The 18,284-nt window shown below is 45.9% G+C and overlaps 1 long non-coding RNA gene across 1 annotated transcript; it reads right to left on the bottom strand.

Annotated features, from left to right (window-relative positions):
- Positions 1–292: 292 nt before the first annotated feature.
- On the bottom strand, positions 293–9,866 carry LOC119871972. The gene is made up of 3 exons (XR_005360246.1): positions 9,735–9,866; positions 2,054–2,190; positions 293–1,350 (listed from the first exon to the last, which is right to left on the bottom strand). It is a non-coding gene; the product is annotated as an uncharacterized LOC119871972 (long non-coding RNA).
- Positions 9,867–18,284: the final 8,418 nt, after the last annotated feature.

Here is an 18,284-nt window from a genome sequence, read left to right as displayed (position 1 = left end):
ACCTCTCTGAGTTTCAGGTCCATCATCCATTAAGTTGGAATAATAAAATCCAGCTAAGAGTATTTTAAATGATTCATATGAAGTCCCCCGCTTGTGGGAGTATGGGAGGTCTTCAGTGAGTGGAAGCTATTACTGGAAAATGTCTTCTAAGAGTGCAAAGGACCATAAGGGAAGGAGGGGAAACTGAATGGGGGAAAATTAGAGAGAAAGACAAACCATGAGAGACTCTTAACTCTGGGAAATAAACTGAAGGTTTTCAGGGGGAGGGAGGTGGGAGTTGGGGTAACTGGGTGATGACGGGCACTGAGGAGGGCACAAGATGTAATGAGCACTGGGTGTTATACTGTGCGTTGTCAAATTGAATTTAAATGTAAAAAAAAAAAAGGAAAACGTCTTCTAATCTATAACCATAATAATCAACTACCATAATAAAAATAGTAGGCAGAGGAATATTTCACCATTCCTGGCACTTAGGAAGGCATGCAGTGAATGTTAGTCTTTTCACCTCCTTTTTACTTGTTCTATTAATTCAAGCAGGAAATGCCCAAAAAACTGTTTCATAGGGAAATAAAAGATTAATTAGTAATAACTTGCTTATTCTTATACAATGAATGACTGAATTTTTCTCATTTAATCTGTTTTTTTTTAATAGTCCTTTCCTAATTCAGAAATGATAGTGTTCTGCCATAAGAAATTTGATTAGTAGGGAAATATTGGTTGATAGGACTTCTTTTCCATTTTCATCAGAATGGATTTTGCAAAGGTATTATCAAAAACATGTTTAAACAAAGACAGAAATGTATACACACTGGGAATGTACATAGGCTCGTGGCTATTAGAGCTGAGCAATGATGACCAGAAAACAGAGCTAATGGGAGAAGACTTTTAAGTCATCGCAAGATTTCGTGAATGGACCTAAGCTAAGGAGCACAGGTAATAGTACACAGTCAAAAGTGGCAGAGCAGGGCACCTGGGTGACTCATCAGTTGAGCGTCTGCCTTCAGCTCGGGTCGTGATCAGGGTTTTGGGATGGTGCCCCGTGTCGGGATCTCTGCTCAGCAGGCTCTGCTTCCCCCTCTTCCTCCGGCCCTCTCCCTGCTCATACTCAATTCTCCCTCAAATAAAATCTTTTTTTAAAAAAAGGCATGCAGAAGAAGGTCCATTTTGGCGGAGTCAAGCATACTAATGATAGCTAGCTGAAGCTGTTTGAAGGGCCGTCTACACTGATCTTCTGTTGCGATTCTGGTGGTAAACTAGCACTGGAGTGAAGGAAGTACATCCGCCAGTCTTCAAAATCCCTTGATCTGATTATTTCATCTTTCATTTTATCACAATACTGCTCTGAATTATCTGGAATGAAAATACTTTTGTTATTTCTTTTAAAAAAAATTTTAATAACATTTTATTTAACCCAGTATATCCAAAGTACTATTTCAATAAGTAAACAATATAACAATTATTAGTAAGATATTTTACATTTTTATGCTGAATATTCAAAATCCAATGTATATTTTACACTCACAACAGATGGCATTTCTTTTTTTTTAATAAATTTATTTTTTATTGGTGTTCAATTTGCCAACATACAGAATAACACCCAGTGCTCACCCCGTCAAGTGCCCCCCTCAGTGCCCGTCACCCAGTCACCCCCACCCTCCACCCTCCTCCCCTTCCACCACCCCTAGTTCGTTTCCCAGAGTTAGGAGTCTCTCATGTTCTGTCTCCCTTTCTGATATGTTATTTCTTTTTATAAAAAAATGAATATTTAATGAATACGGAAGTTAATAAATTTCCTGGCCCTTACTCTATGCACTGTACAAAGGAATTTCTACGTGAGCTTGTGTACATGCGTATTTGCCTTTTCTGAGAAGCACATGGCTGCAGCAAGTGCCGTCTGGAGGGCTCCGTAAGCTTGCAGGAGTGAATGGGGACACGTCACATCAAACATAATGGCTTTCTCTAGGAAAGGGGGACTGCCCTCTTGTTGACTGAAGAGTTCCAATATGTGTTAACTGGCAACGTATGTGTGGTAGGGGAGATGAAGAGGACTTACCACTAAGTCATTTCTTCGATACCGTATTGCTTAAAAGGTCATAGGCAGGCAAAGGTTATGAATATACTTTCAAGATTAAGCTTCAGAGTATCCAAATTAAAATATGACTGGCGTCGATTTTAAGGTTCACATCAATTCTACAAGAGAAAGTGTTGGTAGAAAGTGTCACTGCCGTGGGGCAGAGTCACAAACATAGAGTATTTTTTTTTTTTTTTAGAGTTTTTCTAATAGATGCAAAGGTTGCGTGTAGATGGGGTGCCCCTTAATTGGCAGCCCCTACATTCACACTGATAAACCGTCTTGGTGCCTACTACCTACACCCCTCCGATTTTCCTATATTCTTCACCCCTTGCCATCTTAGACAAAAGTAATCATCTCTAAGGGGCCTGACCAGAACTTGGAGGTATCTGAATTCTTCTCCTAAGACGAGGAGTTCATGTTGTTCAGACTTAACTTGAGAGAGAAGGACACAGTTGGTCCTAAAACCTTAGAACGGAGATTGAAGGTAGTAGATAAAAGCACCTACTTCAAACAAAGGAAGAGCATTTCTGAAACAAAGAATAAATTCATGACTGGTTGAGAGGAAGGGATCAGAGAAACAAGAACACACTCAACTTATTTCCAGGAAGAAGGACAATTTTAAGCAGCGCATAGACAAGGCATGGGATTTTAAAAAATCGTTGTTTGGAGGGGTTTCCCCCGAGGTGGTTAACAGAAGCCCTCCTGAAATTCTATTACCAAGAGCCAACACCTTGCGTTCTGTATATCCAGTGCGGCGTTCTATTGGTGACTCCAGTAGTGTCTCGTCAGGCGGTGTGATGGAATGAATTCTGAATAACAGAATTAGAGACCAACAAGATTCGTGAATTGGCTCAAGTCATTTAGAGATTTGCTACTCAACGTGCAGATCGGCACATTGGAGCTTGTCAAAAATGCAGCATGTCGGGCCCTGCCGCAAGATTGTCGCATCAGAATCTGGACTGTAGCAGGATCCGTAGGGGAACCATATGCATAATGATTTTATGAACGTGGGTTTAGAGAACTCCCTCATCCCTTATGTTGTTTTTTCTTTTTTTTTTTTTTTAATAATTTTTGTTTTGTTTTTAAGTAATCTCTGCACCCAGTGTGGGGCTCAGATTCTTGACCCTGAGATTAAGAGTTGACTGAGGGATCCCTGGGTGGCGCAGCGGTTTGGCGTCTGCCTTTGGCCCAGGGCGCAATCCTGGAGACCCGGGATCGAATCCCACGTCGGGCTCCCGGTGCATGGAGCCTGCTTCTCCCTCTGCCTGTGTCTCTGCCTCTCTCTCTCTCTCTGTGACTATCATAAATAAATAAAAATTAAAAAAAAAAAAAAAGATGTTGACTGAGCCAGCCATGCGCCCCTGAGAAATCTCCCATCTTTTAATGAACAAGTTGTTAAGTGTCTGGCGAGACCTTAGGGATAGCGGCTTGGGTGCATCCTGAACCGGCCCAGCGTCCAGTCACCTCCAGTCATACACTTTAGATTCTGTCCACTGAAAGAGCAACAAAATCCTGCCTTGGGAATCTTGGCATTTGCTTCCTTTGAATCTTTGACTAAAAGTGCTAGTGATGAGGTTGGCCTCACAGATGAAAGCTGAGTTTCAACCATCCAAAGTTAGACTCCGGGCGTTTACGACCGCCGCCCTCGTGTAACTAAGAGTGTCCTGTGTGACTGTCAGACATATCTGGGTTTGGGTGGCAAAGTACACGGTCACCCGACGAACGGGCCATGTAATTGTGACTTTTATATTTACCGGCTAATAAATGGTTAGGTAGTAAATGTATGTTTACTTACAAAAAAATAGAATGAAAACACACAAGACTCTCAAGACGTTTATGTAGACCACACAGAAAGGTCTCGTTGGCAGCGGTGGGTAACAGAAGACGAGCTTGGGAGGGATACGAGCTGCCCCCCAGGAGCGGGCCGCCTTCACCTCTGTGCCCCTCCAAAAGGGCAATTCAGCTTGTTTTCCAGGGACAAGTGACAGTCCCCCGCAGACGGCTGTTCAGGGCTCGGACTCTCTCAAGACAGACACATGTTTCCCATTTTTGAAATGTCATTTCTTTGCAGATTCTTCTCATTTTTGGCCTCAAAGGCTTTAAAGATTGTTGGGTCAAGTTTTATTCGGAGTTCAAGTTGAAGGCATTGTGTGCTCCCTGCCTTCCACATTCTCTGAGGGAAGAAAGATTTACCAACTGTTTGGCCAAAAAGCTCAGTCTTTGATGACATGGATGAGATTTTATTTCTCACCTCCTTTTTGTGTGTGTGTTAGAACGACTGCCGCGACCCCGGTGACACCTTTTTCATGGGTAGTCTAACCCGCTCTCAAAAAAGCATTTCTACTTGCTTAAGGGTGAGCGTTGTCACCTTTATTTCTTCATACCATCTCGTTTCCTCTTAAAGTCGAGTAAACCCGTTAGTAAGATCATTATTTTCTCCTACCATCTCCAACAAGTATTTCAAACAAACAAAAATGGTTAGCTCAGGACAAGAACAATAGAGAGAAGAAAACCCCAATGTTAGCCATCTACAGTGAAACTCACATCAAAGGAGAATCATGCACCACAATAAATATTTCTAATAGGGTTTTTTTTGATGTATTAAATACCTATTCCACGCAAATCTCAAAATATTATTTGGAGAGACCGAAACATAGTGAAATGGTAGGCATAGTTTTTTTGTAACTAAAAAAAAAAAAAAAAAAAAAAAAAAAAATTCTAGGAGCTGGGTGGCTCAGTCGGCTAAGCATTCAACTCTCGATTTTGGCTCAGGTCAGGGCCCCAGGGTCGTGAGATCGGGCCCTGTTGGGCTCTGCACTAAGCGGGGAGTCTACTTGAGATTCTCCTCCCTTCCCCTCCCCCACTGTACATGCTCACTCTTGCTCTCTCTCTAAAGTAAATAGTTTTTTTTTTTTTTTAAATGCTATTTTCCCCCGGACAAAGCCAGAAAAATAGTAACAAAGTGCACTGTGCAATGATAATCAATACTACCCATGTGGCCACGCAGGCAGTCACCCAAAGTCACTGTTCGGAAAGATCTCTAACCCAACAGAGCACATTCTCAACATTAGCACCCCCTCATTCTGTGTTATAACCAGCGAAGAGGGCTCGTGGGTGGCTCAGTCCTTTGGCTCCAGTCATGATCTCCGGGTCGTGGGAGCCAGCACCCCCCACCCCCACCTCGGGCTCCCTGCTCTGCAGGGAGTCTGCTTCTCCCTCTCCTTCTGCCTGCCGCTCCCCCTGCTTGTACGCTCTCTCGCTCTCTGTGTCAAAAATAAATAGAGAAATAAAATATTTAAAAATCAGCAAAGAGAATAAGATTACCAAGAAGAAAAGATTCACATCAGTACCTGCCTGTATTCTTGCCTTTTCTTTGGAATTAATTATCTGACTCTGGTAGGTGTTTCGTATGTGTTTAAAATCCACAATCTGCTGCTCTTTAAGGCATTCAGAACCGATTACAATAAAGTCACTTTTCTACCACCGTGGAGGGCAGGCCGAGATTCGAAGAAAGTGGGAAGGTGTCCTCAATAGGAGAGCGATGATGATCTCCCAGGGGCAGAGCTGATAAATGGGCCCAGCGCGTCGTACCTGAGCTCCCTGGCAGCCAAGGCAAAGAGGGGGAGGGAGGGAGAGAGGGAGGAAGAAGCAAAGGGGAGAAATGCGGAGAGGAGAGGAGTCTCCCGGTCACTAAGCCAGGACAGCGGACGGCCTGCACCTCCCCAGAGACTGCACAACTGGGACGACGTCCCCCTGCGGCCCCGGCCTGCCTGTTGGTGCTGTCGTGGGTGAGGAAGATCCATGCGAGGGCACGTCCATTGCCAGAAATATGGCCCCGTATTTCACTTTCCGGCTTATTACTCACATTTGCTCTTAAATACAGTAGTTTTAACAGCTGTCTCTAGTTTCTATCAAAGTACCCTAAAAATCCTATAATAATGTTTTCCACCTCATTTCCTCCTTTCTTTCCGCGGCGTTGTGATAAAGCACTGTGTCCGATAAGGAAAGTGACAGCCCTGTCAGGCTCTCCAGCAAGCATTTGCATACTGTTATTTTATTCAGATGATTAGAGCAGCCACCAGAAACTGAAGGAATTTACTTTCCCTAAATAATACATTTTCACTGATTATGGTGTTTTATCCTATAATCTGTCACTCACAGACTACCTCTTTTGTAGCTCTGTTTTTTGGTGGATTTTTTTTTTTTTTGTAGGGAAAAATGTTCTTTATTTTTTACTATAAAACGTGTTGTTAAGGAAACAAAATCGAGAGAGAGAGAACACTGGGTACCATCCTTATTGCTGATGAGGGAGTGGGTAACAGTCACTGATGCCAACACAGGGATAAACCTACCAAATACTCCGCGCCTTTAATCCCGGAAGCTGAGGGTGCCTTGCAAATCTTAGGCAAATACTGTAAAGGTCAGTGGTGCTTCTTCAAGAGGCTTTAATAGCTGCTTCAGAAAAATCTTATTTAAAAAAAAAAAAAAGAAAAAAAGAAAAATCTTACTTCTTGTCCACAAGTCACTTCATATGACATTTGTATGGAAAAAGAAAAAGAAAGCTCCCACGCTCACATGTCTCTGTATTACTCGTCCTCAAAAGAGTAGAGTATCTCTTAGTGTTTTCGAGCTTATTTCTTGGGTTCATTCATTCAAAAGATGAAACTGGCAGATTCAATGATTTTTCTCATCAGCTTCCGCTGTAGTCGGCCTTGAGGGCACTACCCGAAGGCTCTCACAGAGAGGTGCTAAGAGCTAGGTTCTCCCCTTTGATGACCGTGTGACGACTAGAAGGCCTACTTCAGGAAGGAAGTGATCTTTGTAGGAGGGGACAGAGGTTTTTACAAATATTCTATGACTTTTGCTTAGAGTCGTAGGCCCAGTTTCAACTGTGGTTCCTGTCATTTTGTCCGGTCACATGCAAAGAGTGAGTGCTGGGATCACACCTACCTGCGTTTAGATTCCTGGCCCCCCGGGGGCTCAGCGGGGGAGCGGCCGCCCCCAGCTCAGGCCGTGACCCCAGGGTCCCGGGATCGAATCCCACGTCGGGCTCCCGGCATGGAGCCTGCTTCTCCCTCTGCCTGTGTCTCTGCCTCTCTCTCTCTCTGTCTCTCTCATGAATAGATAAATATTTTTTTAAAAAAAAGTGTATTTGTGATTCCCGTTGTTTCCTTGCTGGTTCTGTTTCCTTGGAAAGCCACTCAAGTTTTCTGAGTCTATGTTCCCATGTGCGAACTGGGAGAAGCTGCCTGAGGGTATTTCTCTGCCGTGCTCAGGAGGGTGTCTTGGATCCGTGACACGGGCAGGTTCACTGCGGGTGACGAGTTCAGGCAAAGCAGTCGACATCCCAGGTGACACCGGACTTTTCTGAGCCAGGGCCCTTCATCATGCTCTTCAGCATCCCATATCTCTGAAGCTGGGTCTGTGAGCTCCGACGGCAGCGCGGGGTTGGGAGGGCTCAGTCGGACAACTGACATTCGTGACACAACAGGCGAGGCCCGTGAGCCTGGCCCTCCACGGAATGCACGACCCTCGGCGACCCGAGGCTTGCACAGCAGGTCACCCGGCGCTGGAGGCCTGAGGGCCAGACGGAGCTCTCCTGCATCTTCCCTGCACCCCCGCCCCGCTCCTGCCTCTGGGCTCAGGACAGCGCCTGGGCCCCCTCGGCCTCCCCACCGCCTCCCTGCCCAGGACCGTTCCTGCTTCGTGGTCTCGGGCTTCCCGTCACTCCGTCGCCCTGAAGCCAGGAGGCCCCTCGATGACGCTGCGGGTGCCTGAGTCTTGCCCTCAGCGCTGGGGTACAGGAGCGACGGGGCCGCGGACTCCCCTCCAACTGGTGGCTCCGGGGCAGGAAACCACAGGGATCCGGCGGGGGGCAAAGTCCTTCTCTGACCTGCACCCCCTCAGCGGTGATCACGTGCAGCCCCTCGGCAGTGGGTTCTGTCAGGGTCGCCTGCACCCCTCAGCCATGTCCGTCTGTCAGGGTCGCCTGCACCCCTTGGCAATGGGGTCTGTCAGGGTCACCTGGACCCCTCAGTAGTGGGGTCTGTCAGGGTCGCCTGCACCCCTTGGCAGTGGGGTCTGTCAGGGTGGCCTGCACCCCTCGGCAGTGGGGTCTGTCAGGGTCGCCTGCACCCCTCAGCCATGTCTGTCTGTCAGGGTCGCCTGCACCCCTCAGCAGCAGTGGGGTCTGTCAGGGTCGCCTGCACCCCTCAGTAGTGGGGTCTGTCAGGGTCGCCTGCACCCCTCAGCCATGTCCGTCTGTCAGGGTCGCCTGCACCCCTCAGTAGTGGGGTCTGTCAGGGTCGCCTGCACCCCTCAGTAGTGGGGTCTGTCAGGGTCGCCTGCACCCCTCAGCCATGTCCGTCTGTCAGGGTCGCCTGCACCCCTCAGTAGTGGGGTCTGTCAGGGTCGCCTGCACCCCTCAGCCATGTCCGTCTGTCAGGGTCGCCTGCACCCCTCAGCCATGTCCGTCTGTCAGGGTCGCCTGCACCCCTTGGCAATGGGGTCTGTCAGGGTCACCTGGACCCCTCAGTAGTGGGGTCTGTCAGGGTGGCCTGCACCCCTTGGCAGTGGGGTCTGTCAGGGTGGCCTGCACCCCTCGGCAGTGGGGTCTGTCAGGGTCGCCTGCACCCCTCAGCCATGTCCGTCTGTCAGGGTCGCCTGCACCCCTTGGCAATGGGGTCTGTCAGGGTCACCTGGACCCCTCAGTAGTGGGGTCTGTCAGGGTCGCCTGCACCCCTTGGCAGTGGGGTCTGTCAGGGTGGCCTGCACCCCTCGGCAGTGGGGTCTGTCAGGGTCGCCTGCACCCCTCAGCCATGTCTGTCTGTCAGGGTCGCCTGCACCCCTCAGCAGCAGTGGGGTCTGTCAGGGTCGCCTGCACCCCTCAGTAGTGGGGTCTGTCAGGGTCGCCTGCACCCCTCAGCCATGTCCGTCTGTCAGGGTCGCCTGCACCCCTCAGTAGTGGGGTCTGTCAGGGTCGCCTGCACCCCTCAGCCATGTCCGTCTGTCAGGGTCGCCTGCACCCCTCAGTAGTGGGGTCTGTCAGGGTCGCCTGCACCCCTCAGCCATGTCCGTCTGTCAGGGTCGCCTGCACCCCTCAGCCATGTCCGTCTGTCAGGGTCGCCTGCACCCCTTGGCAATGGGGTCTGTCAGGGTCACCTGGACCCCTCAGTAGTGGGGTCTGTCAGGGTGGCCTGCACCCCTTGGCAGTGGGGTCTGTCAGGGTGGCCTGCACCCCTCGGCAGTGGGGTCTGTCAGGGTCGCCTGCACCCCTCAGCCATGTCTGTCTGTCAGGGTCGCCTGCACCCCTCAGTAGTGGGGTCTGTCAGGGTCGCCTGCACCCCTCAGCCATGTCCGTCTGTCAGGGTCGCCTGCACCCCTCGGCAGTGGGGTCTGTCAGGGTCGCCTGCACCCCTCAGCCATGTCTGTCTGTCAGGGTCGCCTGCACCCCTCAGTAGTGGGGTCTGTCAGGGTCGCCTGCACCCCTCAGCCATGTCCGTCTGTCAGGGTCGCCTGCACCCCTCAGTAGTGGGGTCTGTCAGGGTCGCCTGCACCCCTCAGTAGTGGGGTCTGTCAGGGTCGCCTGCACCCCTCAGCCGGGTCCGTCTGTCCGTGGCCCTGTCCCGCCCCGGGGCGGGGGCCGAGCCTCGGGTCCTACCTTAGCTTCGGAGGAGGCGGAGCGGGTCCTGCTGTTGCTGGAGCCCGGTCCGTGGGGCGGCCGCCGCGGGGCAGGACACGGTGCCCGAGGACCCGAGCAGAGGAGGCGCGTGTGGTGACCAGGTGGCGCCTGGGGCTCATGCGGGAGCCGCTCAGGGCCCGCCCGGCCGGAGGAGGCCGCAGCAGGGCTCGCCGGCGCCCACGAGGAGTCCTCAGGGCCGCGGCTGCTGCTGAGCGCGCGACCCGGGTTTCGGCTCCTCCTCCCCGGCGAGCCCGTGGGCCGCTCTCGTTCTCGCGGGGCCTCTCGTGGCCCTCGGCCGGCCCAGGCCGCATTCCCGGCCCCCGAGTCGCGGCGGGGCCTGGCCACTTCTTGTGCATTAGCCACGCGTAGAATCTCGGATTTTACACAGGATGGAAGCCCTTGAACCCTGTGCGTGTGCGTGTGCGTGTGCGTGTGGGGGTGGGTGTGCGTGTGGGGGTGGGGGTGGGGGTGCGTGTGGGTGTGCGTGTGGGGGTGGGGGTGGGGGTGGGGGTGGGTGTGGGGGTGGGGGTGGGGGTGGGTGTGCGTGTGGGGGTGGGGGTGGGTCGTTTCCCTTCCTCGTGTCTCGCATCTGCGGCTCAGCGGCTGCTCGCCCAGGCCCGTTGCCCCCGCGGCTCCGGGCGGCCTGTGCTCAGGGCTCTGCACCCTGGGGCGCGGCCGTCGGGCTGGGGCAGTGCTGCGAGCCCGGCCTTCTGGTCCCGCGAGCTTCCCTTAGGATCACCGAGACGCTGGGACTCCCGTACGCTTCACAGAGGACTCTCAGGTTGTCACTTTTCTCCAAAGGCGGCCAAGAGTCACCCCTCCAGGTGCGGCACCGCGGAGCGTCCGGTGTCCTGGGTGGGGACGAGCCGTCCCCCTGTCCCTGGCGGCCGCCGACTCTGTCCCAGCCCCACAGGCCCCTGGCTTGCTCCCGGGCTTGGGCCGAGCAGCGCAGGGCTCGCGCTGACGGACTGTGACAGGACCCGAGGCCGACCGAACCCCACAGGGCCTGCAGACTGGCCCCCGCCTCACAGGGCGGCCCCACAGGGGCCCCCTCCCCGACGCCTTCCCTCAGGCGCCCGGAGAGCAGACCTCGTGCAAACAAATCTCTTGCCAAGATCGCAAGAGGAGCCGAAGCCAACGTGGGCCACGCCGCACACCCTCACGAGTGACTGGGACGCTCACGGTCAGGCCGTTTCCAGCCCCAGGGAGACCTTCCGCTCAGGCTTGCGATTGGAGAACGAGCTGCAACGAACCGGCCAAGAAGCAGAGAACAACGAACTGCAGAGCTGCAGGCCCCGGGGCGGGAGCCGCGGCAACCCGGAGGGGGTAAGGGGCGAGAGCGGGGCCAAGCCCGAGCCTGGACGCCAAACACCATTCGCCTGAATCTCAGCTCTGTTCTTCCTTCGCTTTGACTTAAGCCCGTTACTTAAAATTTCCAAACCGTTGCTTGTGCTGTTGTTGTTATTAAACACTGTGATTCAAAAAAAAAAAATTTAAAAAATCAAAAAAAATAAACACTGTGATTCTTACCCACAAAGGTGTTGAAGGACCGAACCGGAACGTGGGAGCCAAACGCTCGGCGCGCTGTCTGTGACACCGACTGGGCCCTCAGGCAGTTCTCCCTTTCCCACTTCTTCTCTCAGAAAATCACATCGATTCCTGCCGCCTGTTTTCTCCCCAGAACACTTTGCTGGGACTAAATTAATCCTCCCCCGTGTTAGCTTCTGACACGAAGGCTTTAGCATTTCCCGTACCTCCCCTAATTGTGTGTGTGTGTGTGTGTGTGTGTCCATTCAGTTGCTCTATTTTCAGAGATTTCTGACATAGGTCATGCGGGCGACACAACAGTAAAATTTCAATCTGCAGAGGAAAAATATGACAGAAGGATTTCTTTGCAGCTCTTCATTGTCATCCATCAAGAAGTCACTGGTATGTTTTCAAGGGAAATAGCCTTTTTAATTTGTTTTCCTTTGTGAAATAAATTATGGAAGTCTGTTTCTTGAAAACTGCCAACGATGGGGAACATCTCCCATTATTAGAAGTCCATAGAATTATCAGTTCTAATTATTAAAAAAACAAACAGACACAAATCTTTGGAGTAGGCCAAGATTGTTGCTTCCAAATGCAGAATTATTAGCACTTGCAAAGAAGCACTAAGAAGACACTATTTGAAGAAATGTCAGTGCACACAGGCATTAGAAAAAGGTAATTCCCCCTACTTGCCATCTTCAGAATGAACAAAGATTTTTATTTATTTCCAAATTGGGTGTGTAACTTTGAATGACACATTAATGTTCTAATTCTGGCTTTATAAGCTATAGAACCTTGGGAACTTTTACTGATTTTTCTTCGTGATTCTGTTTCTACTTACACGGAAAGCAAGACACATGAAGTTGCATGTAGGCCATGGGGCATCGGTGCCCAATAAATGGCCCTACGGATACCAGCGGAACGAGGGCGATTGTCTTGTTCATTTCTGACAGAAGCTCTGTGTATTAGACGTTTTAATTCTTGATTTTTCTATTTGGGAAACTAGAGAACTTAACTAAAGGACACCAAAGTAGTCAGTCAGTGGTGGAACCAGGAGCTAGAATCAAGTCCATCACCACCCTTCATACCATGACACCGTGAGTGCATTAAAGAGTGAGAAGATGGCAAACTCCGGGTTTCTGAGCGGTCTACCTTGATCGGCGCCTGCATGGCCAACTGAGAGGTAAGGGGGAATGCAGGCTTTACACCAAGCAATGTTGTCAAGCACACTTCCCATATGATCTCTGTGGATGATGAGGGGGATGAATATTAAACATACACAAAGGGTTTGACATTCATCTGTCCACGGCATTTCTGCTGCTTTTCATTTTTCATTACAGCGTATTGAGATTATTTTGGATCTTGGCTCTGCTATTGATTTAAAATTCACGTGTATGTCGTTTCCATAATTTTATTTAAGACCTAGATCAAGACAAAAAGATGAGACCCCGTAGTGAAATCTATTACAAAGCACTTGCTGAATGTGGTTCTCAGTGAGCTGTAAGGCATGGTCTTCATATTTATGGTGTATTTAGAAGCGCGTTTATCTGGCTCACGGCCTTTTAATGTAAGCTTTTGCTGGTTAAAATAAAGGCATGTTACATCTGTGTCATTTACTTATAGGAACTCTCTTTCAAAGACAAAGGTGGTAACTAATATTCAGAAACAGAAAGGTCCAGGAAACATCTGGTTTATTTGTCAGTTTTATCCCTGGTGTCCAGCACAGTATCTCACAGACATAATTGCTCAATTGATATTCATGAAGTGAATTATTTTTATCAAGCCATAAAATTAGTTATTATAGGCAGTACACCATGATTTGTCCCCTTCTTCTGCTTTCATCTAAGTGCTTGCTAAAGGGACTTTCATCAAATATGTGATGCCAAACAACACAAAACTAACTAACTTATCATAAAATTCCTAAAAAAAAAAAAATATATATATGTGATGCCAAACACAAAACTAACTTATCATAAAATTCCTAAAAAAAAAAAATTTCAAAGTCTGCTTTAGGTCATAATAGAGTTAAAACTTGACACTTTGCCCTGTGATCATCTGTCTTTTGCTTCCATAAAACTAAATCTGAATTATAAGTCTTGGGCTCAAAGACCTTGGAGAAATAACCACTGCTTAAGATATATATTGTCATTCAGACCTCTAGATGTGCCACTGAGGTGTGTACTATTTCTGACCTAGTTTTATAGATCAATAAAATTAAGTTCAAATAATTTGCATTTATCAAGGTCTGCTATTGCTAAGTGTTTATTCTTATGATTGTGTCTTACTTGTACAACTTGCAAGAGTTTTGAAAGCTTTAAAGGTTGAAGATGACAAATAAGTGATTAAAAATAAATTTCTCATTAGTCAACTTTCCTAAGCTTGGAAATGTCTATTTAGGAGGCATTAGGAGAGGGGGATTTCAGGTAAAACAGAGATTTGGAAAATAAAATTTAGCCATTAGTAGATCCAATCCCCACCACCATCACCAAGGAAAGAAATTATCATGAAATGAAATTAACGATAATTAATTGATAATTAATTATCAATTAATGATGAAATGAAAATGTTTAGTATTTATTATCACAACTCACAAGAGAAACCTCATCCTGGTATCAGTATCCATATTTTTTTTTTTAGTATCCATATTTTAAAATGAAAACAAATATGTAAATAATTTCTCCATTATTTCTTTTGCCTTTACAAAATGAAATTGGTCCCACCATTTGCTTCAATGTGGTTGGAACTGGAGGGTGTGATGCTTGAAAAAAGTCAATCAAAGGACAATCATTATATGGTTCCTCTCATGTGTAGAATATAAGAAATAGTGAAAGGGACCATAAGGGAACGGGGGGGAACTGAGTGGGAAAAATCAGAGGGAGACAAACCATGAGAGACTCCTAACTGGGAAACAAACAAAGGGTCATGGAAGGGGAGGTGGGTGGGGGACGGGGTGACTGGGTGACAGGCACTGAGGAGGGCACTTGATGGGATGAGCACTGGGGGTTATACTATAAGTTGGCAAATCAAATTTGAATTTTAAAAAATGAAATTGGTTTCTATAAATATATTGTTTTTATTTTCTTGTCATGAAATTACTATTTCATTATAAAACATTTTCCAATATTCTATATACTTACTATTTTGAGAGAATCATGCTCTTATACTATTTTCCCCCATTGCTCAATTTAAGGGCAATCACTTAGAATTATGTTTTGACTTTTATCGGGATGATCACACTTTATGAATTTATATACATTATATTGATACACATTTAAATTTATGAAAATATTTTAAAATGTTCTAAATTTTTAAAAAACACTGTAATTAAAAAAAACTGTCTCTAGAGGAATTTTTTTTTTTTAAGATTTTGTTAATTTATTCATGAGAGACACAGAGAGAGGCAGAGACACAGGCAGAGAGAGAAGCAGGCTCCATGTGGGGAGCCGATGCGGGACTCGATCCTGGGGCCCCAGGATGACATCCTGAGCCAAAGGCAAGTGCTCAACCACTGAGCCATCCAGGTGTCCCTTTAGAGGAATTCTTAAATTGAGTGTCACCAAGTGCTTAATACAGGGTTTGCTAGATAGGTACGCGTAGAGATGTATCTTTTTATTATTATTATTATTATTATTATTATTATTATTTTAAGAGAAGTCACAGTCAGAGAAATGAATGCTGGGGAGATGCTAGCAAAGCAAAAAGGTTAGCATGCATGTCTTTTAGTTAAATGAGCATGCTGTGTGGAAAAGGGATCACTTATGGGTTAATTCACTGAATGGAAAATTCACTCATAGCTACTCTGAGTTCAATGAAAGTTTGCTTCGAAAGCATTTTAATTGAGTGCTACTAGTTAACTAGAATTGTCTTTATAACATAGATGGTTCTTTCTAACTATTAGATAACGTGAGAGTTTTACAACAAAATGATCACTACCTTTATTATCTGTGACATTTTGTGATGCAGATGTTGCATTCTTATGCAAAATGTAATAGATACTTGTTATAAAATACTATGCCAAAATTAGGCTGATTATTCTATTTGATTTAAAATGTCATGTAGTAAAGGTTATTTTCACTCATTAAGATTAAATGCAAGTGGCCATATGTTAGAACAATCTTTTGAATTGAAAGTATACTCAGCTGAAAATTGTCAACAAACTCAGAAATATCCAAAGAAAAATAGCATTCTTTTTTATTTGCCAAAGCATCTTCTCTCAATTACAGTGTCATTATGTTGTACTCATGGATGACACTTCATTATGACAAATCTGATCTCGAAAACAGTAAATCATTCTATATATAAATTTGATGGTGTTTTGATATTAAAAATGTGTAAAATGTGTCAATACTTCAGAAATGGAACATCAGCAAAGAGGATTATTGGCCTACTCAAATAATAATGTAACTGTTAAGAGGATAGCATTTTCCAATTGCAATTACATGCCCTAATTTTAAAGGGGCTATCATTTACAATAATTTGGCAGATTTGGTCCATATTTCTTTCAGATATTCATTTCTTCATTATGCCTCAAAACAATTTATGGTACATTTATGTTGGTGAAGATAATTTGCTTATTTTATTGTGAATGGAAATCAGTAATTACATACAATCCCATTTTCTGCAGACATAAAGTTAATTCATGGTAGTAATTTTATACAGAATATTAGCTTGCGTTAGTTATGATGAAAATGTAACTGTGGTAAATGCCTCCGTTATAACTGAATTTCCTTGGACTTGATGGGAAAAGAAATGTTGACTTAGTACTAACAATTCCATAGATGATTTTCTGACAAGCCCGTGGATCTCTTTGCCCTCCTAGAAGTGTTTGGGCAAAATTAGAACTGAGTCTGAATCCCACCTTCTCTATTTCTATGCTTTGTGACTTTAGGCAAGGAACAAGGCTTGTCCAAGTCTTAATTTTATCACCTGCAACATAGGAACAGCTGTAATAGCTATTTCATAGGGTTGTTGATAGGGTGAAGTGAGCAGATACATAGTTTGCTTCCCATGTTTATGGATATACAACCAGGGTTTTAAAAAGTGCCTGAAAATGCATTAAAAAATATTTATCTCCACTCGATTATCTGACTACAAGATGTTTATATTGGAGGAAAGCACACAGTAAAAGAGAGAAAGACATAGGAAGGAAGGAAAGAAAAAAGAAAGAAAGATGAAGAGAGGAGAGGGGAGAGGGGAGAAAGGAAGAAAGAAGCTAAAAAAAGGAAAGAGGAAAACAATGTTGAAAGGAGTAACAGAGGGATTATTTGAGTTTGGGCTTACAACCTAATGTTAAAAACAAACACAAACAACCAAACAAAACCCCAAGAGGCCCAAAATGGAGTCCTTTGTGTTAAACCTCAAGTCAGCAAAGCAGGATTGATGACCTAACCTAATTGCAGTTTCATTCTCTCCCATCACTAGAATTTTAAGCCAATCAGTCTGGAATTGCCTGATTCACACTAGTGAGGAAATCTGCATCACAGACTCCCACTCTTCTCCTAAAGGTACGACCTTGCCTAAAATAATCCTTTCTTTGGTTTATGACTTCCTTGTCCCTGCCCCATTTGGTCTGTAAAAGCCTTCCACTTAAAAAAATCATTGTTATTATTTTTTATTGATGTGTAGTTGACATACAAGGTTACATTAGTGTCAGTTGTGACACTCACCACAAGCGTAGCTACCGTCTGTCACCATACTACCGCTATTACAATACCGCTGACTATGTGTCCTACGCTATACCTTTTGTCCTTGTAACTCATACATTCCTTAGCTGGAAGCCTGTACCTCCCACGCACTCCTGTTCACCCATGTTCCCATCCCCCCTTCCCTCCCTTTGGCAATTATCAGTTTCCTGTGTTTATGGGTCTGTTTCTATGTTTTTGTTTGTTCGTTCGCCTTGTTTAGATTCCCCATATAAGTTAAATCATATGGTTTTGGTCTCTAATTTATTTCACTTAGCATAATATCTTCTATATACATACATATATATATCTGTATAATAGATTTATATGTATATATGTGCACACACACATATATACCACATCTTCTTTATCCACTCATCTATCAGTGGACACTTGGGTTGTTTCCCAATCTTGGCTATTATAAATAATGCTGCAGTAACTATAGGGGTGTCTATATCTTTTAGAATTCATGTTTTTGTTTTCTTTAGGTCAATACCCTGTAATGGGATTACTGGACCATTTGGCATTTCCATTTTTAATTTTTTGAAGAACCTCCATGCTCTTTTCCACAATGGCTGCAGTAATTGTTATCCCCACCAACAGTGCACAAGTGTTCCTTTTTCTCCGTGTTACTGCCAACATTTATTGTCTTTTTGATTCTATCCATTCTGACTGATGTGAGGTGATGTCTCATCATGATTGTGATTTGCATTTCTCTGATGATGAGAGATGTTGAGCATTCTTTCGTGTGCCTGTTGGCCATCTGGATGTCTTCTTTGGAAAAATATCTATTCAGGTCTTCTGCTCATTTTTTAACCAGACTATGTGTTTGGGGTTGAGTTGTATAGTTCTTTTTTCTTTTAAGATTTTATTTATTTATCTTGAAGAGAAGGTGTGTGAGTGGAAGGAAGAGCAGGGAGAAAGAGAGAGAGAGAGAGAATGTCAAGCAGACTCCATGCTGAACAAGGAGCATGATGTGGGACTAAATCTTACGACCCTGAGATCATGACCTGAACTGAAACTAGTAGTCAAACACTTAACAAATTGAGCAACCCAGGTTCCTGAGTTGTAGAAGTTCTTTATACATTTTGAATATTAACCCCTTATCAGATATATCCTTTGCAAATATCTTCTCCCATCCAGTAGGTTGCCTTTTGGAAACATTTTTTTTTTTTAAGATTTATTTATTTTAGAGATAGAGAAAGAGAGAGAGCATGAGCTGGGGGAGTCGCAGAGGGAGAGGGAGAGAGTCTTGAGCAGACTCGGCCCTGAGCATAAAGCCCTGAGATCATGACCTGAGCTGAAACCAAGAGCTGGA

The sequence above is a fragment of the Canis lupus genome, chromosome 5 (genome assembly GCF_011100685.1).
Source record: "Canis lupus familiaris isolate Mischka breed German Shepherd chromosome 5, alternate assembly UU_Cfam_GSD_1.0, whole genome shotgun sequence".
Classification (NCBI taxonomy): domain Eukaryota; kingdom Metazoa; phylum Chordata; class Mammalia; order Carnivora; family Canidae; genus Canis; species Canis lupus.
The sequence above is the reverse complement of the archived record's forward strand: the minus strand, read 5'-3'. Positions and strand labels throughout refer to the sequence as shown.